Consider the following 26494-nt stretch of genomic DNA (forward strand, 5'->3'; position numbering starts at 1 on the left):
GGTCTTGCTTGTGAAACAGCCAAAACAGCCCACAAGTGGCTACCGTGGTTCCCTTCAGTTTGTAGTAGATCAGCACACCACAGCTTGAACATGGATAACAGCTCTTCCGGCACCCCTTCACTTTCAAAATATGTGATCAGATGTTGAAGCCTATTGGATTGGGGTATTCCACTCATCGCCAGTGTGAACGTTATAGTACCACACGGAGATGATTGGTTATCCACATTTATTAAGCCTAGTATAGTATAGGTGCCGTCCATCAATAGCGACTGCCTCCTTCCAGGTCCTTTCAACGTCTCCACTCCTGAGTTCAAATCTACACATTCCAATCCCTTAGTAACACAAGAAACAAATTCTAGAACTATATCACATCATAGAGCATGTCCTCAAGACAAGAGAACATGCATAAGATACCACAAAGTACCTCACAAGCAGTGTTTGGCACAGAGCACTGCCCCTCTAATGCCCTGCATCCTTATCTCAGGCAGTGATCATTTTTTTACAAGTTGGCAGATCTGCTGGAGGTCATGGACGAGGAGAGCCTAAGCTGCAGAGGTGACTTGCCAGTGTAGGCCAAGCCTAGGTTTGCCAGCTGACCAGCTTTTTACCAGTACAACCAATGATTTCATGCCCCAGCCACTATAAAAAAAATGTAAAATTGCTCAGAGTCTGTGTTTTTCCCCTTAACAGTGCTTACTTTAAACAGTAGTTATAAGAAGAAATACTTAAAAAATGTTATAGAGCTGACTTGATGTTACCTAACTGATAACTAAAGCAGATAAAGACAGAAGAACCATGTTAAAATGAATACAGACAATTTTATATAAAGGGCTATTTAAGTATCATATCCGGTTCTTTGCAGGATCATAAAATGCGAACATATGGCTAGAATTTTTCTCTGGGAAAGATTGTAACTCTAGAAGTTGGTAAAGTAAAATGGGTTACTGCGTGTCACCAGCTCGGACGCCAACAAGTGAAAGGGTTAGAGCAACTCCTATGTTCCCTGTCCGGTATACAGGCCAGTGCACCCGAGCACAGTGGAGAGATGACGCAGGGAATATGGGGGCACAGGGGGCATATTTATCATACGTTCACGCAGGGCAACGCAGCAAGTTCCCTTGCTGAACTTCACTGCGTGAAAAGGAACGAATGTGCCGTATTTAACATGATACAGCGCATTCCTGTCCTTTCTTGCGCTGGCTCTCGTTTAGCTGCATAGAACCAACGCAGGCACCTTTGCACCATGGTTCAAGGGTGTTTGCGTTGTAAACAGAATTGTTTTTGTGCAGGAAGGGACACCTTCCTGCACAAAAGCAATCCTGAGAGGCATTGTCTACTTTCTATGTGTGCTGCAGAATACAGAACACATAGAAAGAGGAAAGAACGAAGAGAAATAAAGATATTTCTTGTTACGCCAGCCCTGGGGAAGCGTAGCATTTTGATGCATTCCTAGGTTTACCACTAATGTTAAATCTGAGAATGTGCCAAAATCCATATGTGGATGCACGGGAACACCCATGCTCCACCCATGGAAAGCCTCCCTGGGGCAGAGTAACGCAAAGCAGTGATTTGCGCTGCCTTGCGTCACTCCAGATTTATCAAGCCATGCCGGGCCATGCAAGTTGGCCATGCATGGCTTGATAAACCTGACTTTAGTTTTGTGTCGCCCTTGCGCCCCGTTATGTGGCTCAAGGGTGACGCAAAACTATGATAAATATGGGCCCTGTATTATGGACAACAGAGAACTACAAGAGTTTTGTTTCCATTTAATAAATTGGTATCTAAAAGAAGGATGTGAAGAACAAACCAATTATGTACCTTCATATAAGTTGTATAAAAGGCGTTTAACCCAGAAGAATGCATTTATGGTCTAACAAGTTGCCTGGACTTTTCTTTCTCCTCTCTGCCAGCCATAGTGAAAAAGCCTCCAATACGTCACTCGCCCCTCTCAATATTTTGGAATAAGTGAGTACGGGGGGACCCCAATGTCTTCCTTCTCGAAAGAGCTGAACATTCTGCATGCAGAGAACCAAACTGAACCCTGATCTATTTTATGGCTGCCACATCAGCACGAGTGTTGTTTAGGATTATTGACAAGAAAATCAAAGACAGACAACAAGGTCAGACTCCCCTGATTCAGGCAGTTTAAAAAGGTGGGGATTTTTTTTTACATTAATAGATTCACTGAACTGAAAGGAGAACAAAGAAAAATAAAACAATTAGAAAGTTTTCTTTAAACACCAACATTTTATTTATTTAATGTGTTAAAAGTATCTTTAGTAAATATGTTCTTTGTGTAGAAAATATTTTTTTGCTGATTAGTTTCCAGAGAATGATATTACTGAAGTAAGCCTATGGTAAAATATGTTTAAATTTTCATCCAGTGTATTCTAGAGATGGACTCTTTTCTTTGGCAATCACTAATTCAGTGTGATCGCTGCAAAATATACTTATATGCAAAAGGACAAGACGGTGCAAAAACCCATAAAGCTGAAGGCTGCAGTCCGGAGGAGAAATGTAGCTCTTGCCTCAAGGCCAGAAAGAAATTGTAGTTCAAAAACAAAAATGACAGACCAGCAACAAGAGAGTGCATGTGGCCCAGTTGACAGTAAGCTAATGTATGGGTCCAAGAAGTGTGAATATGTTTCATTAAGCTATCTAGATCAGTGGTTCTTAACCTGGCCGCCACAGGACCCTAGGGGCCCGCTGTACGAGATTTTTTATGGATTTAATTTTTGTGCATTATTAACAATGAGCAAAACACAATTTTACTCTTGATTTCACATGTACAGATTGTTGTACTATGATTTGTTTTTTAACGAGTTTCCTATGATGTGTAGAAGTGTGTTTTTCTAATGTATGTTAACTAGGCCACATTTGAGTGCAAAACAAGATTTTGATCAAGATGGAAGTCGTCCTCTGTTTCCCCCCACCAGTGCACATCCTCTTCCCACAAGCTCTGCAGTGACCAGTCCAGCTGAAATATAGTTTTATTTCCATTGTTACTGTTCTGTTCACAGTGAACCTTCCCCAGTACAGCTGCAACTTGCAACATGTTGCAAGATCTTCCGCTTGTTCACTGAGACCTATTCATCCATGTAACACGTTATTGTTAAAGTATCTTTGATTCTGGCATCTCTGAATGATAGTAGCATAGAGGGTGCTGATTAATTGTTCATGTGGTGAGTTAGTGCTGAGGTGTTACGGTAATGTGACATTTATTTCTCATATGCTCTGATTTGCTGAAGAAAGGATAAATTCTCTCGCAACGATGAATGCGCAGAAATTATTTAAAGATTGTTTCTAAAAACTCTTGATTTTGGGGGTGAACCAGAAAATGTCCTATTCTCTAGAGAAGCTGTCGGATTCTTTCCTGATTTTGCTCCTCATTGAGGCTTAGATTCTTTTCAGGTTTTTACATATCTGTATAACTCTGCATTTGAGGGCCTTGATGGCATTGACGTGCTACCCTTATTTTTAAATTTTGTAATAAAACACTTTAACTTTCCATTGATCTAGAACTCAATTATTGAGTGGGTTCTGTTTTCCAATATGATTTAATTATTTAATTGCATTTCTGATTTTTGATGTGTGGAACGTTCCTTAACACGGGGACACATTGCCTCATGAAGTTGAGGTTTAACACCGTCTCCGATCCAGTCAATTGTGGAAAATCCGATTTAAGTCAATTTTGGGGTGTCTGAGTTTTGGGGTACCCCGGCACAGACTCAGGGGCGCATGGCTACTTATAAAATTAAAATGTATTATCATATTAATGGAGTACATATTAATAAAAAGCCGCACATTAAATTGAAAATTATCAAATGCTCTGCAACTGAAAGAATTTGAAACTGGGGGCTAAAAAATAAGTTGCTATTCTTTGCTTGATTTTTCGGAGCAGCAACAGCAGAAACATGGACAATTGGTGGCCTCAATTGAAGCACAGGAATGCTACCAACAGAGCAAAACAGTGATATGCTAGAGTCTAGGTTAGTGCTTCCTCTTTTAGAAGTAAAACCACATTTTGAAAAGTCTCCACCTTCCCAATAAAATTGGAATTGTGACTTTTGTATATTTTTTGTGTTTGCTGATTAAATAAAATACCTCATTTGTCAATTTGTTTCCTGTATACTTGTTGCTGTATTGCTGTTTTTCTGTGCATTGTTTTGAGGTTCCGGGAATAGACGCTGCTTACGTGGGGGTCCCCAGCTTCCATTAATGATTCACTGGGGGTCCACAAAAGTCCAAAGGTTAAGGACCGCTGGCCTAGGGCCCAGGATGCATCCTTTGACAATAAATCAGCCGGGTGTTTGCAGTGTGCTCTTGAGCAGTAGACCAGGGAGGGACACACACAGCAAAGGATGTCTACCATTGATGAGAATGCACAGGGCAGCCTCTTTGAAGAGCTGCTGTTTAGAGTGCAGCCTTTCAGCAGTGGCCTGAAGGAGACCTGAGGGGGCATTGAGGAGCAACAGTATCCATCTTTGTTTTTCAGGGGTCCAGCGGTGCTGTACAGACAAGAAGCAGAAGTATGTGCTCGAGTATAATTGGGTTAGGATTCCTTCGAGCGATCTGGCACCGAATTCCATTTCTACTTCATAATGGGGCACTAATTCATAAAGGAGTTGAAATGTGTGTGTACATGTGTCAAAACATTTTCACATTTTTTTTTTTTTTTAGCTTATTATAGCGCGAACTCGACCGCAGGTATCAGAGCGCTTTACACGAGCACCAGTTGCGTTACAGACGGACACATTCATTTTGTTAGGCGCAGGGAAAATAAGTCATTTGCCCAGAATCAGAGGATGTTGAGCGTCCCTGCCTAGAGTCGAACGCGGTTTCTCAGCTGTGAGGTCGACCGCTCTAGCCGTTAGGCCACATCCTCTGCTGGGGACCATATTGCTGCTTTTTTCAGTGGGATAGTGAAAGACAGATGACAAAACCCCCTCGAAGACAGATGACAAAACCCCTCTCGCTGAGATGTAGTTAACCTTTCAATAAGAACAAATGAGGGAGCCAGAAGGCACCAACAGGCATTGATTGCTGCCAGGACTCAACCCGTCGTCATCTATATGAGTGTTATCCTTTTAAAGGAAACCTTAACCTTTGGCTAATCTTCGTGTGTGGTTGGTTGCCTTTGTATTCACTTTTCAGCGCAAGCCGTGGACACTCATTTCCTCTGCACTTACAAGAACAGTGCATAATCACCACTTACTGTAGGCCTCAAACGCCCAAAATAGGCTCGGTTGATGCTTGTAACCTCTTCGTGGCCGAATGGAAGCGCCCCCCCCCCCCCATAGATACTTCGGTGAGATAGTGCTTTGTACTCAGCAGTCGTCGGTGCCCCCTGTCACACACAAGCCTCTGCTATTTCTAGACCTTTGAACATGTTTTCCAGCAGCAGGGTGCCGAAAATGTCCTGGTGAACCGAACTTGAAAAGGCTTCTCTGAAAATGTTTTTCATGGGAACATCTGCTCAGTCTCAGCGCGTGCCCCTTCAGGAAAGCCGGGTTTCTGCGCTGCTGTTCTGCTGTTACTTATGCTGCTGCGGCAACGCTAGAGGTGTTCTGAAAACGGATGAGAGAGGGATTTTGTTAAATTTGACCTAAAACAGATTGAAGGGGTTAAACTTTTGGTATTATTGTAGCGCACTGAAGCGAGTCAGATACACGATGTCAGTTAGAGGTAGCCAGCCAGGGGTTGCTGCTACCCCTTGCATGCCCACTGGTGCCCATGGCGCTGCCTTTATTAGCCCAGTAAAAAGAGCATGCATATATATTCACCTTGCCCTTCCCTTGGCATCTGAGCTGCAAACAAGGCTGCTTGAGAAGCTAAACGTGAGACAATGAGCTACTTCTGTGATGGCGTCGGGGGTAAACCGATGTGTTAGATACTATTGCATTTTGGTGAACTGAAAATGATCCCTTCTTGTATCGTGGTTTAGTAAGGGTGCCATGAATGGATGGTACTGCAAGCAAGCAAAATGCCTAAAGGTTTTAAACCAGGTCATAAACCTAGGCACAGAGGCCGCTTTGGGCTACTAGACCCCGGTGCATTGCAGCTGCTACATTTAGTGCGGCTATCACATAGGGTTCCCCTGAGGAACTGTAGACTGTCCCGCTGTCATTCTGCACCTTTGAGGCGAATGCAGCAACCACATGGTGGAGGGAGGGAGGGCGTGGCCAGCAGGACGACATGGCTGCCGCCTAAGCTACCTGATTGAGCTGGGATCAACTAATCCAGCATCATTCTAGCTACCTTGTCTCACAGATGCCCACATCGGGTGCACCTGCCTTCTGCTGCACAGGAGGCCTGGATTGGGGTGCTCCCGAGGTGGCCATGATGACTATTGCAGGGTGGCGGGTGCTCTCCGCCATGGTGATCTGGGCGCATCCATTTTGGAAAGGTGCCTTTGATGGGCTTCCTAAGGTTCTTGTGCCTCACAATTTCACTGGGGGGTTGGGGGTGTAGGGAAGGGGACTGGTTCATCTCTTGGCCTGGAGTCCCTGGCATGATTGGACCACGTCTGGCCATTGCCCCACACTGCAGGCACTGTGGAAGACAGTAGCAGCTGTGGGGTCCCTAGACACTGCAGAAGCTGTGTGTGGACATTCTGGGCCACGCATGTCATGGTGGCCTTCAATTGGCTGCATAAGTGAGCTGCTGTACTGCAGAGTGGCTGAGTGTTAGAAACGGGGTCTCTAGTTGCCACTGGTTTGCACCCTGTCCTAGTAGGAACCCTCACTCTAGTCAGGGTAAGTGAGTTACACAGCTAAGATCACCCCTGCTCACCTCCTTGGTAGCCTGGCACAAGCAGTCAGGCTTATCTCAAAGGCAATGTGTAAAGTATTTGTACACACACGCACACAGTAACACAGTGAAAACATTACAAAAGGAGTCCATACCAGTTTTAAAAAAATAGGCAATATTTCTTTGAAGCAAACAAGACCAAAATGACTAAAATCTAACATACACACGTCAAAATATTACTTAAAAAAGATTAAACAAGTTTACTCTACAGAAATCAATGGATGCATTTGTTTTAGGGCAAAGTACTTTAGATGCGTCAAAACTCAAATACGCGCCAAGGCGCAGGGGAGGTGAGGTGCTGGAAAAGCAAAGCAATGCGTTGGGTCCTTACTACGCAGGGGAGGTGATGCATTGGCTCCTTACTGGCAGGGGAGGTGATGCGTCGGTTCCTTACTGCTAGGCAGGGGATGTGATGCGTCGGTTCATTACTGGCAGGGGAGGTGATGTGCTGGTTCCTTACTGGCAGGGGAGGTTATGCATTGGCTTCCGGACATGCGACCTTGGTTCCTCACTGCGGTGTCGATGAAGAATCAGCGCCCAAGGACGATGCGTCAAAAATCCAGACGCTCTGTGTCATGTCAACAACTGCGAGCAGGCACTGCATCCATTTCTCAGCCGCGAAGCAGGCGCCGCATTGGTGTGGGCGTCATGGATGTCGGTGGCACAGGACTTGAAAGTCACGCTGCGCCGTTTTTTCCGACGCACTGCAATGGCAAGCTAGGGGCTGCGGTGAAAGCCATGGTTGATTCATTAAGTGGGAACCATGCATCAGGGCAGGCAGCTGCAAAGCCTCGCTCTTTTACAGAGGGGTGTCAATTAAACAGACGCTGGGAGTCAATGCATGAATTTTCTCCTTAAGATCACCAGGTTGCACTTCCAAGGGCCCAGGAACTGGATTTGGCACCACTTAGCAACTCAGAAGAGCCTAGGCACTGGCAGTTGAAGTCTTTGATGGCCCCTAGACTACTTAACAGTGGGCAAGCTTAATTCAAGCTCTTGGAGAACCTTGAAAACGGATAAAGAAGCAAAGTCCAGTCCTTTCAGACCCAGGACAGAAGCAGCAAGCAGCAGGCAGCAGGCCAGCACAACAAAACAACAGGCAGTGTGGCAGTCCCTCCTACAGTATCCAGTTCTTCTTACTGGCAGAATGTCCTTCGTCCAGAAGTGTTCTGAGTTTAGAGTGTCAGAGGTCCAGTACTTATACCAATTTCTGCCTTTGATATAGGTACACTTCAAAGGAAAGTCCTTGTTGTGCACAAGTCCCTGCCTTTTCCTGACCTGGCTCGAGACACACTACAGGGGGATGGAGACAGCTTTGTGTGAGGACAGGTACAGCCCTATTCAGGTGTCCGTGACAACTCAGCCCACCACTCTAGCTCAGGAAGGCCCAACAGGCTAATGATGGGCCATCGGGATATGCAAGGCACACAGCAGATTTCCATGTGTGGCTGTCTAGCGTGAATACACAAGAGCCCAACTGTCAACCACCCCAGACATGTATTCTGCTGACAGGCAGAGACACAGAATGGGTAAACAAGAAAATACCTACTTTCTAAAAGTCATATTTAAACGAGTTGCACTCCTTGCTTGCGACAAGTTTCTAGACTTCTACTTTTAACCGTTGCGTGCTCAGTGGCGTCGCGCCCAGCCCAAACTGCACATGTGAAACCAAACAACAACATATTTGGGACACCTTTCTGCCCCTAACCGCTGGCACAGCCAAAACTGCATTTGCAATATATTGTTCTTCTCATATTCCTCTTATCCATTATTCAAAACGTTATTTTGTTCCATAGATAATCCATGTGTTCCCTTTGAAATAATTTAGGTCTTCATGCAAGAAAAGGCCATTTTCCATGTTTCTAATGCTCCTGCCGGGCCATCCGGACCTCACTTCAAGAACATGACTTAAGCCAAATTCGTCCGTAGCAGTTTATTAAAATCCAATGCATTTCGGGCCTCAAGGGCCCTTCATCAGGGAAAACTGAAAGTAACAATTACACATACTTTAATATACCATCAGACAATGTAAACAAACAAATACAACAACATCTCATGCTTAAAGTTGCCCTCTTTTCTTAGTCTCAATAATTAATTCAACTAAAATGCATTCTTTACCATGTTAGAACACCTCTTTTTGAAGTTAACATAAGTAGCTACCTATCACTCAGTAGCTGATTGCCATACTTTAACCCCGACTTCTTGCGCCCTCCATCTGCTCCTTCACCTTATTTCCAATCATCTAAACGTGACCCTGCCGAGTCTCTCTTCTCCTTCCCTCATCATGCTTCCCCTTTCACCCAGCCTTCCAATGTGAACATCCTTTCCCTGTCTAAAACAGCATCTCTCATGTTTCCCTCCTCGTACTCGAATCCTACCTGCTAGGAAGCAATCGTCCTCCTCACTCCATCTCGAATATAATTTCTCCTCTCCCTTTCACCCTCCTATCTTTAAACAACACTTTAGCCCCTCCTCACAAGAAGCCCTCCCCCCTCATCTCCACACGATTAGCACCTGTGTCACTTGAAAAACTCCTGGGCTTCCCTGAGAACACTACAATTCCCATGATGCATTAGACATAAACGAATACTAAATTATTAAGCATGTTAATGCAACTTTAAGCATTTGAAAACTGGCAATCTCTAAAACATGTGATTTGTCCAATGTTTAATTGCTATAATGTTCACGTTTTTCTGACACCAAAAATAAACTTGCTGCGTGAACTCGCTCCCGAATACGAAAAAATTTCGAAGCTTCCATCCGTCATTGTTTTGCTGTCGTCTGGCCGTGAGGATCTTCTTGCTGTTGTGAGTGTAAATTAAAAGGAGTAGTGCTTTTTATGGGGCAGAATGTGGGGGGTTCTAAGTAAGGCATTCTATTTATGCGTGCACCAAGACGGGGTCAGCCGCAAGTTGTTACAGCTCTTATGCAGAGTGCCGGAGCTAGCAGTGCAGCATTCACTGACTATCTTTCGGCAGCGTGCGCCTCTTCGGTCTCCCCCTAGGTGCTGCATTACCCTCCTAACTTTTTACCTTTTGCCACCTATCTAACGCTCATTGCAAGGCACCGAAGACATGTGCGCCGACATGACAACCCTCCCTATTCCAGCGGAAGGCTACCGCTTTCACGGCTAGACTCCACCAAGCCAGGCTTCCATTTGGAGGGGAGGAAGCCGCCTGTGCCCCCGCCCCCCCCCCCCTTCCTCCCTTCGAGCTGCGAAGATTTCTTCTGGAATCCTGGCCCAGTATATTATGGTGACATGTGTCTGCACAACAATAACACCCAGTCTTAAAGCGCTGAAACATAGATCTCTTGTTGGTGGGCGCTATGTGGGTCCTTACTGGAATTGCTCGTACCAGATAGTTGTTTCTCTGAGCAGGGAAGGGGCGCTGCAAACAGAATATTCGTCCTAGCGAAGTCTCCAGATCCGACAGAGGAACGCCTGGGCATTTTCAAAATGTCCAAAACAGTCACAATCCTGCTACCCAAATTGGACAGCATGGTCATAAAAAATGTGTTTAATATCGTGAAACATGTTGTGATCATTCATGTTTTAGACTGCGCTCTCAGCATCTGAAGCACACACTTAATTTAAATGTACAGGGAAATATGCATTGTGTGGTAGGCCTGGTCACCTGGGAAGCCGCTACCTTGCCCTCTGTGAATGTCCATACAGACATCTAAGGCCTTGGGGTTATGGTGAGCCCCCCGGAGGGGCGAAGGCTTATTTTCCAGCGCTATTTTTATTTGTTTCTAGGGGTTACATTTATAAGACTTTCCCATCTCAAGTATAAGTCTACAAAACAATTATATGCATTTTATCTCCGTCTAGCGAATTACTTATATTCGCCCTTCACACCGATAAGTAATGATTGAATGAAGGCGGGAAGTATGCTCAGCGGGTTCAGCGCTTGCTGCTCAATTCTGTGTGCGTGATCTGCCCGTCGCCTGATTGAATCTCGCCAGTGTTGCCTTTGGCTTCCGTACTTTCGAGATCGATAAAAGATTTACCCATATGATCTTAATTCTAAAAACGTTCTGCCTAAAGCAAGCACTGCTAACGATTGTTAATAATGTTCTGAGGAACATTACAACACGCAGTAGAGGAGGGGCGTGGGTCGAAACACGGAGACCTGGGCCTAATCCCAGCTTTGTGCGGCTCTGTCACAGTTACTTCATCGCCGGCCTTCCCTGTGCGCCAAAAATGTAAAGTGCTAGAATAGAAACGAAATACTGCCTCTGCAGCTGGACGTCACCTGAGCTTGTCCCTGCTACGGAATTCAAGGGGAATGCAGCCAGGGCCACTGCAATTATGCTGTTCTGTGGGCGCAAACATTTCCGTATAATTATGGATTTACTGTAATTCCACATAATCTATCATCTGCTGCATAATTTGCTGATTTTAACAACAACAACAAATCTTGCACAAACGGATTAAGAGTTCATACATCGTGGCCCCTGGCAAAGGTTGACTGGCTTTACAGTTGCTTTTTGCTGCATGCCGGTGTTAAACTGGTACTCATGAAGTGAGACCTTGCATAGCTGGTGTCAACATGTGTAGACATGACAAAATAATGAAGTAATATCGTCACCAAATGTGCAGCACAGTCGATGCAGTCTAATGTACACACCTGAACATAATGATTTGGAAAGGAGCCCCAGGACTGGTATCACATATGCAAAAAAAAGCTAATGCCAATAGAAATGACAATGCCATTTATTTAGGGATACAAAAATAATAAAAAAATAATGAGCAATACCAATAGCTCTACCTATAATATTGCCGAGACCATTGCAATGTAAATGCTTGTTCACTGTGGAATGTGCCCACAGGTGCATGCCGGACGGCTCCCTTCTGGGAATGTGCCCTGGCCAATAGTGGCCAGTACCCTGAATTTTAGAGACAGAGAGGTTCTGTTGCAAGCTTCTAGGAACATCTGCCACTTTCCAGTTGCAAACACACACGTTATGATCTTCCCTATCTGATAGAGACTTCAAGCTGCAAATTCTTCACCTTAGAATTATCCCCAGCTGTCAGACTGGATCTGGATCTTTTTTGTGAGCTGTACCCCTGCACATCAGTAGGTGGCTTTGTGCGGCCCCGCGTGGCATTGTCCAAGCCAGAAGAAACATGCGCTGTGCCTATATAGGTGCCACACCAGTGTGCTGACATCATTTCTTTTCTTTCCACACCAGTCAGCAGAAATCTGGAGAGAGCTACCCCAGTCATTTTCTGACTGAGTCTTTTTTAGGTCTCGCCTGGCGTGGGCTGCGCACAAGCGCAGTCTCGCTGGTGAGATTTAATGATTTGGAGTATTTTCTGTAAAGGGCATTAAGCCCCGCCCCTCTTTTCCATTGGCCGGCGTCACCGTTTATGCTAAACTGTGGCCAGCCATTGGAAAAGAGGTGTTGGTGACGTTTTAGTTCGGCTTTCTGAGCTGTCCCATTTGGACGGGCTCGTCTGCCTTCATTCTGCCGTGAAAGCTTTCTTATCTTTATGGGGCCATGTGTTTCAAAACACATGGCCCCATAAAGACAAGAAAGCTTTCACGATGGACAAAAGTGAAGGCGGACCGTGCTTGTTGTTTTTTAAGCACTGGGAGATTAATTGACTTGCCCAGAAACACTTTTTTGTACATGAAATGATGCAACATCAGGGCATGACGGCGATGCAAACGTGAAGTACAAACATGTTTTACATGTACATGTCATATTGCTGCATGTGCGGTGTGCCAGGGTGTTAAAAAACAGTTGAAAGTGGCCACAGAACCTACCGACTGGAAGGTTGGCTCCTCCTGTCCTGTTTGTTAGGGGTGGCGGCTACGTCACTCCTGTACCTCTATACACTGCCGAATTTACGCTGACTGTATACGGAAGCTCTGCCCCTACTCCTCCTCCCTGTCCTACCCTGCGCGGTAGCGCCTAGACTCCTCCCCCTGCAGTGATTGACAGGCGGGCTCTTCCGCATCCTCCACGATGCAGGAGGAGGTTCTGTGTGAGCCGACAGTAGTGCAGCATCGAGGGATTGGCAGTCAGCGGACCCTTGACCCTGGACCCTTGCCGAACTGCAGGACACCTCCAAGCCGCAGACACACAACCTTCTTTTTTGCTGTCAGCTCAGAGGTTATCACCCTGTTCATCTGGCTATCATTGAGTCCTAGTTCTTAAAGTAAAAGAGCAGAAAAAGAGGAAGCAGAGTGCCTCCCGCCCTGCAACCAACATGTCCAAACCGCCTCCGAAACCAGCCAAACCAGGTAAGGAAGGGAGTAACACGGCCTGTGGCCCTTGCCTGTAGCGCCCGCTTCCGCCTTTTTTGGTGCTTGTATTATTTCACATAATCCGTCGGAGAAATGTACCTGGTGCAAAATGAGCTGAGTAGAGAGTGTGTCTTTAGTTTGTGTCTCATGTGCTGCATTTCTACGTTCGTTCGCCGCACAATGAATCTCTATTCATATGTCATATTAACATACAAATAACGCCAACAACTTTATGTATTTTTGACACAAGAAGACTCTCTAATCCCCAAATAAGAGATATCTAACAGTGACTATGTCACTGCATACAATATACATCATATATGCCTTCCACTATCTATTTCGCTCTCTCATTATTACTAGAATATCTTTCACTTGCACTTGTCAATGTCTGTGCCACATTGAAATCATAGGACTGCAGGCTTGCATCTTCGGATGAGTGACGTTAGGCTTGCCAATAAGCGACCTTTCTGCGCTGACACCTCCTTATAGTTAGTTATCTGCATTAGAGGGACATTGGGTGAAATGCAAATTTAATATTTGAATTCGAAAAACAGTGGGCTATTTAGGTTTGTAGAAACTTTACAATTCCACTATTCCATGTACAAAGATAGGTATACTTCCAGGTAAAAGTTGATCAGCACATGATATACCACTGTTCCGTCACTGTGCCTGAATCTTCTCTCAGATCCCCACAGTTTAATAACTCATAATTTCAGTACCTCCTTCCACCCACAGGCTAAATGGTGGTGATGGTGGCATTGAGGATCTTGGCATGAGGAGTGTAATCGAGGGGTGTGGATAAAGACAAATAGACTTGTGAGCAGGAAGCGGGAGTTTTCAAGGCATTCAGGGTTAACAACGCACTGGAACATCTGATATGGGTCCAACTTAAAGAACTTTCTGCACACTTTGATTTAGTAGCACGGATGGGAGATGTCTTTTCAGTTAGGTTACTGTTACTTGTTTTCCAGTGAAACCTAAATCCACATCTGCTTCTCAGAGGCTCAGCTTGCATCACAGGTTGAGTAGGAGGAAGTATGTGGGGCCCGCTTCATCATATTGGATCAACTTTTTATGCATCCGGTTCTTTTTATTGAAGATGACCATATTTACCTCTTCCTTTTTTGAGCGCATGTAGGATTGAACAGGCAGAATTTAAGAATTGTACATGAAGTTGAAAGATTTTTTTAAATTCATGTTTCAATCCTATCCATAAAGAAGCACCTTAACGTGGCATGAGGTTTGCCACTTTTGTGTGACCACCTGACATGTAGGATTGCCTGTTTCTGTGACTGAGGAGATGTGCAGGAAGCATTTGATTCACTAATATATTTGTGTTTGAAGTTTTTCCACATAACCTCAAAGTGAGAATTAGGTTACTTTTCCCCGAGTGGTTGTTTGCTCTGAAACCCAATGTTGGCGGTATAATTATTATTTCACTCTCAGGGCACAAAACAGTTGGCTGGCTGTGTTGTGGTTTGCTGGCAGACTGACTGCTGGTAAGAGGCATGGCTTCTTTGTATTTTTTTTTTGATTTCACCTTGCTAACCCTTAACCTCACTGTCCTCATCGGAGGGTTTAATCCTGCACTTGGGATGGTTGGAAATGTATGCAGACGTTTTGCTTTGATTTGCTTATGTTTACTCCCCTTTACCTTCTACAATTTCATACTTCTCATTTGAATTCCCGTGTGCTAATCCTTACCGCCAATTGTGTTCATTTTTGTTTTTCTTGGCTATTACTTGTTATAACTTTATCACAGTAGAGTTCAAGTGAAGAACGCCTCATCTGTTTATTTATCCGAATCTGGAAATGAGACAGCGATTGCATGTAAATACAGCGTCAAAAGCGTGACTAAAAGGAACACTGTTCATCACCACCCTTAACACTGGATCAGTTTTGTTTGCATGTAGACACAATTATGCAATCAGTAACCAACAAGCGTGATCTGCTGCCATTTTACATCGTTTGTAAATTCAATAGTGTTGGGTTACAGTCTCCTAAGATTACTTTTAACATCTAACAAGCATGTGCAATGCAATAGGTCTCGCATTTACGCGAGTTTAAGCTATTGGCATTCTAAATGACAATGCCTTTTATTTATGTTTTAAAAACAAAAACAAAAATAAAAGGCATTATTTGCAATGTCAATAGCTCAAACTCGCGTAAATACGAGACCTATTGCATTGCAAATGCTTGTTACTTTTTGTTGATGTTTTTGGAGATCCTTATCATGGTGTGGCAGGGATGTCCACTAAGAAAGCCGGCTTTAAGCCAGCGGTTCCTGTCACCAACAGATGGCAGTGATGAATCCGCGTCTTGTGTGCCTCTGATGTCTTGAGGGCGACCATGATGCGAAGACCTGCATCGACTGCCGTGCTATGCTCCCCAAAATCTTGAGGGAGCGGTCCTTCAAGCTCCTTGCCATTTCTTTGTGCGATGCCATGACAGTCTCGATCCAGGTGGACAGTAAAGTCCCGGGATCTGTCACCGACCCATCGTTCTTCATCCCAGTTGATGTTATCCAAGCGATCAGGTAAGTCCCACAAAAAAGAAAAAGAGCAAGAAGTCAAAGTCAAAGAGGTCTTCGACTTCACCCCAACCGTTGAAGTTGACAAGGGAGCGTCGTTATTCAAAGCCTGGCTCCGCGGTTGATCCTGCCCCTCGGCCGATTCTTCGCCTCCCCGAATTTCCAGGAGCTGGAGTGGCCCCGGCTCAATTCTGCTAAATTTATGAGGCAATGAAGTGCAGGTGTTCACGAACGACACCACTGACATGTGATACTGCAACAAACAGAGTGGGGTGGGATCTTGGACTCTTTGTCAAGAGGCCTTGTGCCTCTGGACCTGGCTGAAACATCAGGTCATATTTCTAGTGGTTCAAAACCTGGTGGGCTCTCTGAGCTCTAGGGCAGGCAAACTCAGCTGAAGATGCCTAGCGGATCACAAATGGCATCTCCATACAGAGGTAGTGCAGGGTGTTTTTAAGCAGTGGGGAGAGCCTTGATTAGATCTGTTCACCACCGCCGAGGATGCACAATGTCAGCACCTCTGCGCACTGGAGTTTTCCAACGTGGCTCTCACTCAGAGACGCTTTTCGTCTTGTGTGGAGCTCAGGCCCCCTGGACGCCTTTCCGCCCATACCACTCCTGCCCAGAGTTCTCAAAAAGATCAGGAACAACCAGACCCAAGTCAGCCTTGTGGCTATGTTCAGGCTGCCTCTTCAGGAGGATCTTCAGTTGCAGCAGCAGGGAAAGGTTCTCCACCTGAACATGTCAACGCTTCGCCTTCATGCGTGCAGATTGAGCGGTGACAGTTGTCAGCTTTCGACGTTCCGCTCAAAGTCTGCAATGTTATTCTGGCAGCAACACGTCCCTCCACCAAGATGGTGTACGCCTGCCATTGGTGTGTTTGTGCCATGGTGTGCATATAGCACATTGACCCCTTTCTGCTCCCCTTTCTGAGGTCCTTCTGTTTATTCTTTCTTTTGCCCAGCAGGACTCTGCTTTGGGCACCTCAAAGGGCTATCTTTGTGACATCGCAGCCTTTCTGTGGTTGCCATATCAGCCATCCCTCTTCGAATCCCCTGTTGTAAATAGGTTTTTGAAGGTCTCTAACATATATTTCCACCTTCACCGTGTATCATGCTTCAGTGGGACCTCAATCTCGTAATTACATTTCGGATGTGCTCTCCCTTTGGTAATAACATCTGCCCGGAGAGTCAGTGAGCTCCAGGCTTTGTCATCCAAATCTTCTTACCTGACCATCTTTCCAGACAAGCTGGTTCTTTGCACTAGAGCTTCCTTTCTGCTGAACGTTGTCATTCCCTTTCATGTAGGCCAGTCCATCACCCTGCCTTGCTTTTATGCTTAGCCGCATCGCTCTAAAGAAGATGAGCGACTCCTTTAACTGGACCTAAAAATAGTGTTATCATTCTACCTTCATTGCATGAAACAGTTCAGGGTGGACGAACAACTCTTCGTAGGGTATGTCAGATCCAGATGGATCATGCTCTGCATTAAAATCTGCTAGGCACTGGGCGGAAGGCAACCCACTGAGGGTTTGCATGCTCATTCCACCAGAGCCAAGGCTGTTACCTCTGCATTAGCATGCAGCGTTCCGGTCCTGGGCGTCTTCCAGGCAGCAGCGTGGGTATCTCTGTATACATTTACCAGGCACTACTGCCTGAATAGTCAGGTCCATAGGGATGGGCACTTTGCCCGCTCTGTACTGATGGACAATTTGGTGGGAAATAGTTTTGCAGACCCACCCCCAGGGAGGTATTGCTTAGGTATCTATTCTAAGGTAAGGATTCTGTGCCTAGTAGTCTCTATCAGATGTACAAGTTACTTACCTTCAGTGATGATTTATCTGGCAGAGACTCCATCAAGCCGCAGATTCCTTAGTGACCCACCCATCCTCCCCACTCAGTGAACAGATTTCTAGGGTCAAGGCTGTTCCCTTCAGGGCCCTAGTATTAAGCACCAGTGGTCTGTGTTCATCGTGGCTCTGGCCTACTGGCATGGAAAGTCGTGAAAAGAAACTGATATCAGCACGCTGGGGTGGTGCTTATATAGGCACCATGCACGTCTCTTCCGGCGTGGACTGCGCCAACAACGTCATGCAGATTCGAACGACACCACCTACTGGTGCACATAGATAATGCTCCTGAAAAATTTCTAGATCCAGTCTGATGCCTGGGAACAATTCTAAGGTAAGGGATCTGTGGCTAGATAGAGTCTCTGCCAGATAAGGCATTGCTGAAGGTAAGTAACTTGTTCAATTATACCCTTGCAGTTGAACATAAAAGATCCACCTTCACTCAAGTCAAGAAGTCACTTCGTTGAAAGCACAGGTTAAATTCTGGATCACTCTGCCCCTATCATTGGCAGGCAGAGGGGCAGTAGCCAAAATGATAGTGCTTCCTGGGCTGCTTTAAAATGTCATCAATATCTCTGTGATACTGCCAAGATCCATGTTCAGAGGGCTTGATCAATTGCTATAGGAACTACTGTGGGACAGAGGGCACAGGCATGATGCTTTGTCTAAACTCCAGTTGTCCATGGATAGGGGAGGACTAAAAGTTCCTAAACTTTGAGAAATATTATCAGGCTGTGCAGCTGCAATGGCCTACATAATGGTTAGCCAATCATTCCTTAATGGAAGCAACTCTATCCCAACCCGAACTGGCAGCGGGGAAACTACAGGTATCCTTATTCTCAACCACCAGTCACATTCAAGGAAGCCTGAAACTACTGGTGATAGCTATCACTATACTAAGACAGGGATTGCTGCTCACCCTCCCCCACCTCCCGTATGCCCCAGCGATACCCCTGTTAGGTATTCCCTTGCACACAGTGAGGCTTTCCTCTATGGCTTTAACCCACTGGTCTGCTAATAATATCACTCAGATTCGGTAACTTTATAATGCTGACAATCTGATGAGCTTTCTTGAGCTCTGGGAACAATATGGCATGCATGAAGGGCAATTCATGACATGTGAACTCCTAAAGTCTGCGTTCCACAACCATTAGAAGGCGGCCACGCATGGGACATCTACCTACAAACTTTTACAAACTATGCACATGTTCGGGCAGGACCGTAAGCTTGTTCACTGTTTATATCGCGCCCAGTTGCAGCCCGTGGGTGCTGAGCTGTCCTTGCTCCATGACCAGTTGAAGGACAGATGGTGGCAGATCATTTAATGATAAGGAATGGCAAAAAATGGTCCAATATCCTCACAAAGTGTCTCGCAATTCCTGATTACTGCTGAAGCAGTTCTGTGTCTTATACTGGGCAAGCTTTACCCCGGCCAGAATGGGTAGAATTTTCCAAGACTCCCTGACATATTGCCATAGATGCCGGGCCCCACATGCTGACTTCTTTTACACGTTATGATCCCATTCGGGGCTCAGTCATTATTTGCAGTGGTGGGTGGTGACCCTCAACACTGGAGAGGCATAGAGGGGACTGAGAGACATACCCAGTGGCGCCAAAAAGATAATTAAAAAAATAAAACATTTACTTACCTGTGTTTCGCTCTTCTCCGTGTTTTTTTCTTCTGGCGACAATGTGATGGCACCTCATGGAGCCTCAGGCAACCCCCTTCTGCAAATCCCAATGCTGCTCTCATGCTGCGCATGAGCAGCATGAGAGCAGCGCCAGGATTGGCTGGAGTGGGCAGCCTCTACACTCCAGCAGACACAGGGGACCTGTACCTGCTCTACACCTAGCTGTCTAAGACAGCTAGGTGCAGAGGTTAACACTGCGCATGTCAGGCTGGCCATGCAAGAAAGCTGGCCATAGTGACTTGTGCTGTGTAAAGTGGTGGCGTGAGCACCCCTCCCCTGCTGCCAGCCAGCAGCAATACCCAACCCCCAAACACTGACCAGACTGGGAGCAGTGAAAAATAAAATGGTCACTTTTGCTGCACTGGCAGCAGGGGGGCGACGCTCCGCTGCCTTAATGGGGGAACCGCCGCTGGTGATGCACTTGCAGCTGCCTTCGGGACTCCTGGCTTAATACCCCTGAGTTGTGCTTGTTAGGTCTATTTAAGTGACCTTAAGCAGACAGGGCGCTGTCTCGACTGGTCCTGGTTCTTTTGCTGGCCAAACGTACTGTCCCAGTGATGTGGAAGAGTTCAGTGCCTCCTCCTATTGTTAAATGACAGATGGCACTGCCAAAGGGTATGCAGCGGAACACCAGTCTCTCAATGCTGACGGAATAAGAGGGTTGCATAAATACCCCATAGTGCAACACTGTGAAGACTGTCTGAATAACTACAGACCCACATTAAACAACACCAAACCCTCCTGAGGGCACACTCTGCTGCTACGCTTAAGCATGTTCTTCTTCTCTCAATGTAGCGATCTGGTAGACATCGGGGAGTGACACCGGAGACTCACAGGGTTACAGTAATGGAAAAGTCCTGGTACTGCAACAGCAGGCCTTGGGCAGCAAAGCAATCTTTGGCCAGCAAGCACATCAGCAGGGTAAATTTTGCAGCTAGACAGTCCTTCTTCCTGGCAGAGGCCACAGGTCCAGAAATGATCTGAAGAGTTGGTTCTGAGGGTCCACTACTTAAACCTGGTGCTTCTGGAGGCGTCCTCCTACAGAGGTGTCTGGAATTTACATCCTCCCTGCCCTGGACCCAGCTTGTAGGGGAGACAAAAAAGACTAGTGCCAAACCCTTTGTGAGTGTGCTGAGGCAGAGTCTTTGTACTGTGCAAGTATGGTAGGTGAGGGCTCCTCCCTCTCATCCTAACAGAGATGGCCCATCCTGACTACACCTATTCCCCCTTTGTCTCAATGCCTGGGAGTAGGACCAACTCCAGCTACATCTAGTTATGTGACCCAGGATACAGTCTACTGGCACCAAATGGTTGGGGTAAGAAAATGCCAAATTTCTAAAGTGGCATTTTAAGAACTGTGACTTAAAATGCGACTTTACCATTAAAGAAGGTTTTAAATTACAATTCTTAAGACACCAAACTCAATATTCCCACCTGTTCCTAATTGAAAGTTATCACTTATTAAATGTAACAAGGTAACCCAATGTTATCCTATGGGAAAGGTAGACCTGAGTTTTATACTACTAGGACAAGTAAAATGTAAAGCTACATGCCCAAATATTTAAAGACATTGCACCCTGCCCTGTGGGCAAACCAGACTCTAGACAGAATACGAGCCGGAGGATAAGGCTGACCTCCTAGAGGCACTTCGCCGTGGGGTCCGAGAGGCATGTTTGTAGTTTTGTCGCTTTAAATCACTGCATAACTGGCACTGGACTCCTGTGAAGCTGCAAGCACCGGGTCTGTTACCTCACGCAATTGCTGGCATTGCCCTTATGACTACTGTAACCTGATGCACGACCTCTGTGACTGCTCCTTGATACGTCCCTTTTGTTTTGGGAGGTGGTTGGCGCTACTCTGAGAGAGACTCTTCCTGTTGTGACTACCCTGTCTCACCCCCTGATCCTTCTACATTACCTTGCAGACACCCAGGACCTCTCACAACTACATGACTGTCTCCTGCATACTGCACTCGCCACAGCCAAGGTTTGCATTCTCTTCCACTGGCGTTCCCCAACCCCTCCTTCCCATGATGAATGGCTCCAATAAATGATGCCATGCTCCTACCCTGTCAATTGAAACTCTCCCTTTCCTCACCATGCAACACTGCACTCTCGTAGTCCATCCACTTAATCAGCTCTTTCTTCTATTTCTCTACCCTTATGTTTCATTTTCCTTTGGTCCCCCTTCTTATCCCATTGGTTATCTTGTACAGGATGTGGACCTGCTTGTCCTCTTTGTTACTGGCATTCCTCATCCATTAAGAGTCCCTGTCTTGTGGGAACCCCGCTTGTTGTTTGTCCAGTAATCTGTCTAATTTTGCATTGCCTTCTTTTGTGCTGTATTATTTTCTCACTAATGCTAATTTATTATCCCAGTCCCTCCCCCTCTTCTCCTCCTTTCTTATACTGTTTTGTTCTGATTTTCCAATAAAGAATTGTAAAGCAAAACACCTTAAGAAAAGGTGCCCCAACAATTAACTATATTTCCCAGGATTCCCTGAGATTCCCTGAACTCTCACATTATTTGCAAATGGCGGTGGCAATGTTACATTATCAGTTACAACTTCCCTTGTGTTTCACAATATCCTTCTCAAGCAGTCGTGATACATTGTTGTGCCAGTCAGGTACTTGCTACTGAGACTCAGGATTTCCTTTTGCAAAGAACAGTTGCTTCCTGTAGAGTTTGTTGGAAGGCAATTGGAAATACACAAAAGTATTCTGAAAGCCTAGTTGTGTTGTGAAAAGAACCTTTATATTATTTTCAACATATAACTGTGAACATTTCTAAAGACTGTAAAGATTATTTAATTAACACTTGGGATTTGATCCTGTGGTGGAATAGGAGGAATTCTCGTGACAGGGATTGTTACCAATGAAATGCATGTATGAATATGTGTAAAGTGTTAAGAGTTCTTAAGTAAGGAATTTATGAACTACTATGACAGGAACCACAGAATATTAATGCCTGTGAATTGCTTTGCCTGTGGGAAGTAAGTAGTTCTAAGCTCATCTTCAACAGAGAATCGACCTGCAGACATCAGTGCCCATCAGAACTGAAAAATCAGAGTGGTGGTGTCTAGTGTCAATGTTTTCTCTCTTATCCCATTCCCTTCCCCTGTATCTACCACTGACCCCCATATTCTAGTTGTATGTAATCCTTGAGGGCTTGTACACTTGGAGTCCAGGCACAACTCCACCATCTCGGATCTAGCCTTCCACCGTTGCACTGCTTAACTGTCTGCACCACTATGATAGACTTCCTCTTTTTCGTTCTCAGTAGAAATAAAAACAGATCAGACAGAAATCTGTTTGATGATTATGTCATATTCAGTAATGTTTAACACATGTACATACTTGGAAAAATCTGGAACAGCTCTGGCTGCAAACATTGAGGTTGGTTACTGTAGAATATTGATTCCAGTGGTGTTCTGTAATGACCAGCAGGCATGGGACAGACACACGCACACCCTCTTTCACACATGCACACACGTACCCAGCTCATACACATGCACACACCCATTCACAGTATGCATGCATGCACAAATACACGTACATTCATACACACACACACACCCAACATTACAAAAAACTCTTACCAATCTGCAAATTGGATCTCGGTGGTGGAGTGAGAGCCTCTGTTGTTTCCTGTACGAAGGGACACTAGAGGAAGGGAGGTCGCCTCCTCTCATTAACAGGCAATGAGAGGAGGACCTTCCTCATCTTGTCACAGAGTGTGATGGGGATAGTGAGAGTTGCTAACCCCACCCCACTCTGTGGCAAGCGGCACCGATGAGCAGTTGGCCCGGGGCACTTCAGGGCTTGAAACTGAAGCACCCAGATCTGAGTCTACCAGTGACGCTTCCCTTTGTCATGAGGAGGAGGCTCATAGAAGACTTTGCAGGGCATGGTGGGTCATGCCCACTGGGATGTGAAATCTTCAGCCCGGCAAATTTCTGTCCAGGCAGCTAGGTGCTTGCACATTTTGCCCAAGGCTCACTAACCCACTCATGAAAAGTGTCTGTCATGCTGAACTTTGCTCAGCCTGAGAGACGCTCTTCAGGCGTCTGGTAAAGTAGGATGGACGAGGCCCCTCCGCCCTTAAAGATGGGCTGCTGCTGGTTTATCCAATGCCAAACTTTAAATAAGACCCTAAGTGCACCAGCATGCATCTGGTTTCTTCCAGTGCTGCATAGCATCATAAATAACATCAAAAGTGGTGGGGAAGTGCAGCATCAATGAATGTTTGCAACAAAGAAACAGCATATAATAATTTGAATGCAGAACGCATTGCTTTGTATAGATTGTACAGGTACATTACCAAGTGTATTATTGCAACTTGCCCAGTATTCCATTAAAAACTTGTTACCTGCTGGTATAATTTATTTTCATTGCACAGAAGCTTTCAATTTATGAATTTGCTAAGCATAAGATTCTAGTCCACCAGAATCAAGCCACAGCTTCATCACAAAGGCCTAAGCCTGGGTGATGAACTCCACTCCGTTCGTGAAGTTTGCAGAGTTTTTCGCACTCCACGGAGCTTGCGGAGTTCCGAAAAACTCCACTACGCGGAGCAGAGTTTTTTCCTCACTTACGCTCTTGGCGAGTCTGAGCGAGGAAAATCCAACGCTAGACCACTTCATAGCAAGATTTCTCAGCATGGGCGGTCGCGGATGGTCGCTACCACTCGCGTTAAGAAACCTTCGTGTTGAGGAAGCTGCCGCTCGAGTAGAACTTCTACTCGAGCAGCAGAAATAAGCAGCACCCTCTTGCACTTTGCGAGACACCGACACTTAAATTTAGTGCGAACCGCGCAAGGTAACCCACTCTGCCGCTCGTGGAACTCCTTGTAGCTTGGCGGATGTTTTTTGTCACTTTGCAGAGTTCCACGAAATGGAACTCTGCGAACTCCGCCCAGGCTCACAAAGGTCATGCCTCTAGAAGAGGGTACCATTCTAAGCCAAAGACACCAGATCACAACTCATAATAGTTGCTTTATACCTACGTGCATTAGGCACTGTTACCATAAGCATCCAGAATTTTCTGTTCAAAGTTCTGAAAGTTATGTCACAATAGAAAGTCCCAAAATAGTAATCGCAGCTGTGGAGTTAATCCAAAATCAATCTTTATTCCTTATACAAAACAGCAGCCGACGCGCATTTCGTCCTCCTGGGGTTCCTCAAGGCTCGCTACTAAAGTAATGTTATCGTTATGTCTCCAACTGGACCATAACACGCACGGTATAAGTGTCGCAAAAACAATCCCCCATATTATTCAATCTAAAATATCACAGTGCTCTTCCTGTCGTTTTGGTTTTCAATCTAAGGTCCCATAAATAGTTCATTTTTGTGCATCGTCCCTTCCGATTTTGTTATCCTTCACGGAACCATGTTAGTTCCATCGTATGTTCCAACGAGTCCCACGTGTCCCAAATGAGAGGACAAGCAGTAGGTGAAATAGACAAGTAAGTATACCCTAGGATGATTGTATAGTGACTGACTTCTTCTCAGGCCCACCCAGGAACCCGAACATGGTAGTTACCTCAGTTTGCCATTTACCTTGTCTGGGTAAATTTACAATTCGAAGGTGACTTCCACAGCCAAGTAAGCTAAGGGCAGGTTGACATTCTGATCATGATCAAATTAGTGGTCAGGTTGTACGGTGGTCATTCGATGTAAGGGTGTTAAGGTAACGAAGGTGCACCATAGAAGAAAGCAGAAAATAAACCTCTTCGTTAAATGATTGTGTGGTATCCATAATCCGGTGGATACCCGATGGACACTATAGTAGGTGGAAATGGTGCGTAATATAGTGAATTTCATACAATCACTGGTCGTTCATATTCAAGGACTTTTTTTTTTACTTAAACCTGTTTCCTAGAAAAATGACTGTGAACAAAAATATTCACAATAGAAAAGATTATAAATTGAGTTGATTAAAACATAGTGGGAACAGCTGCTCGAGACTGTATGAGTTCTGCCTATTTTTAACTACTTTCACGCCCCCTTCTTTTAGTGAGTAGATTTGCCACGGAGCGAACAGACCCTCACGGACGCTACGCTGCTCTAGGGGGAAGGCTGCTGCCTAGCCCAGCTCTGGGACTGCGAGGACCACGGTGCCCTGCGCGAATCAGATCCGCCTCACCTGGTTGCTCTTCCCGTTGCCGCCTCCTAGCATCAATCAACTTCTCGCGGCCCCCGCTTCGCGGGTGCCGCTCGCCGGCCCTGTCAGCATAAAATCTTGGATGGGTCTTCATTCTTGTTGTGTGCCACGGAGCGAACAGACCCTCACGGACGCTACGCTACTCTAGGGGGAAGGCTGCTGCCTAGCCCAGCTCTGGGACTGCGAGGACCACGGTGCCCTGCGCGAATCAGATCCGCCTCACCTGGTTGCTCTTCCCGTTGCCGCCCCCTTGTTAACGGCCCTTGTTATTAACATCTCATTCTAGTAACGCGCTAGCGGAACGCGCGCGGGCCGTTGACCGGGGCAAGACCGGGCAAAGAGCGGGCCGTTTGTGGCCGTTCGAGGTCGGTTGAGGACGGGGCGGGCCACCCCCCTGAAAAAGGGTCTTTTCCAACGAGTTATTAACATTGTTGTAATCGTGAGTACATGTTTCACTGCTGATAGGTGGACTGCCTTATTCAGTATTTGTTGCTTATACTTAGCATATCAATATTTTATTGTGACTTAGATATATTTTTTTACCCCAGAGGTCCATTTTTATTCTCTTTGGTTACTCCCCCTATTGCTTGTCTGCTCTTTCCCTAAACATGACTTCCTTAAGGTCCGGTAGGAAGGTGGCGCAGGGTAGCTTAGGGGGTCAAGTAACAGGGACTCTCGATAATTTTATCACAAGAGCTGCTCGTGTTCTTGAACATGAGATTTTATTAACTGAAAAAAGATTGTCCCTCGAATTGTCTGCTAAACGATCATCTCTCGGTAACATTATGACAGCCGTTTCGCCCGAAAACAGCCAGCCCCAATCAATTTTCAACATGCCATGTAATACCCCACAAGTACCGTCTGACTCACCTGCTCAGTGTTCGTTGGTTGACTTGCACGAGATAATTAGCACTTCCGAGCCCAGTGGTGCATCAACTATTGTTAGCACCAGCCTCCCACAGTCTACATCTAACCAACCACCTACTGATGCATTGACTCAGGCCCACAAGTCTAGGCTTATTCCGAGTAAAAGAAAATGTACGGGAGCTCCTCCCAAGGGGAAACGTGTAAAAACCTCAAAAGTGTCCAAATTACCTAAATCCGCAACTATTTGTGACGCTTCCAATTCTACCATGTCTGATAGCTCCTTCCTGGCAACTGGAAGTCCGAGGTCTCTGCACCCTTCTACCCTCCAA

The sequence above is a fragment of the Triturus cristatus genome, chromosome 6 (genome assembly GCF_964204655.1).
Source record: "Triturus cristatus chromosome 6, aTriCri1.1, whole genome shotgun sequence".
Classification (NCBI taxonomy): domain Eukaryota; kingdom Metazoa; phylum Chordata; class Amphibia; order Caudata; family Salamandridae; genus Triturus; species Triturus cristatus.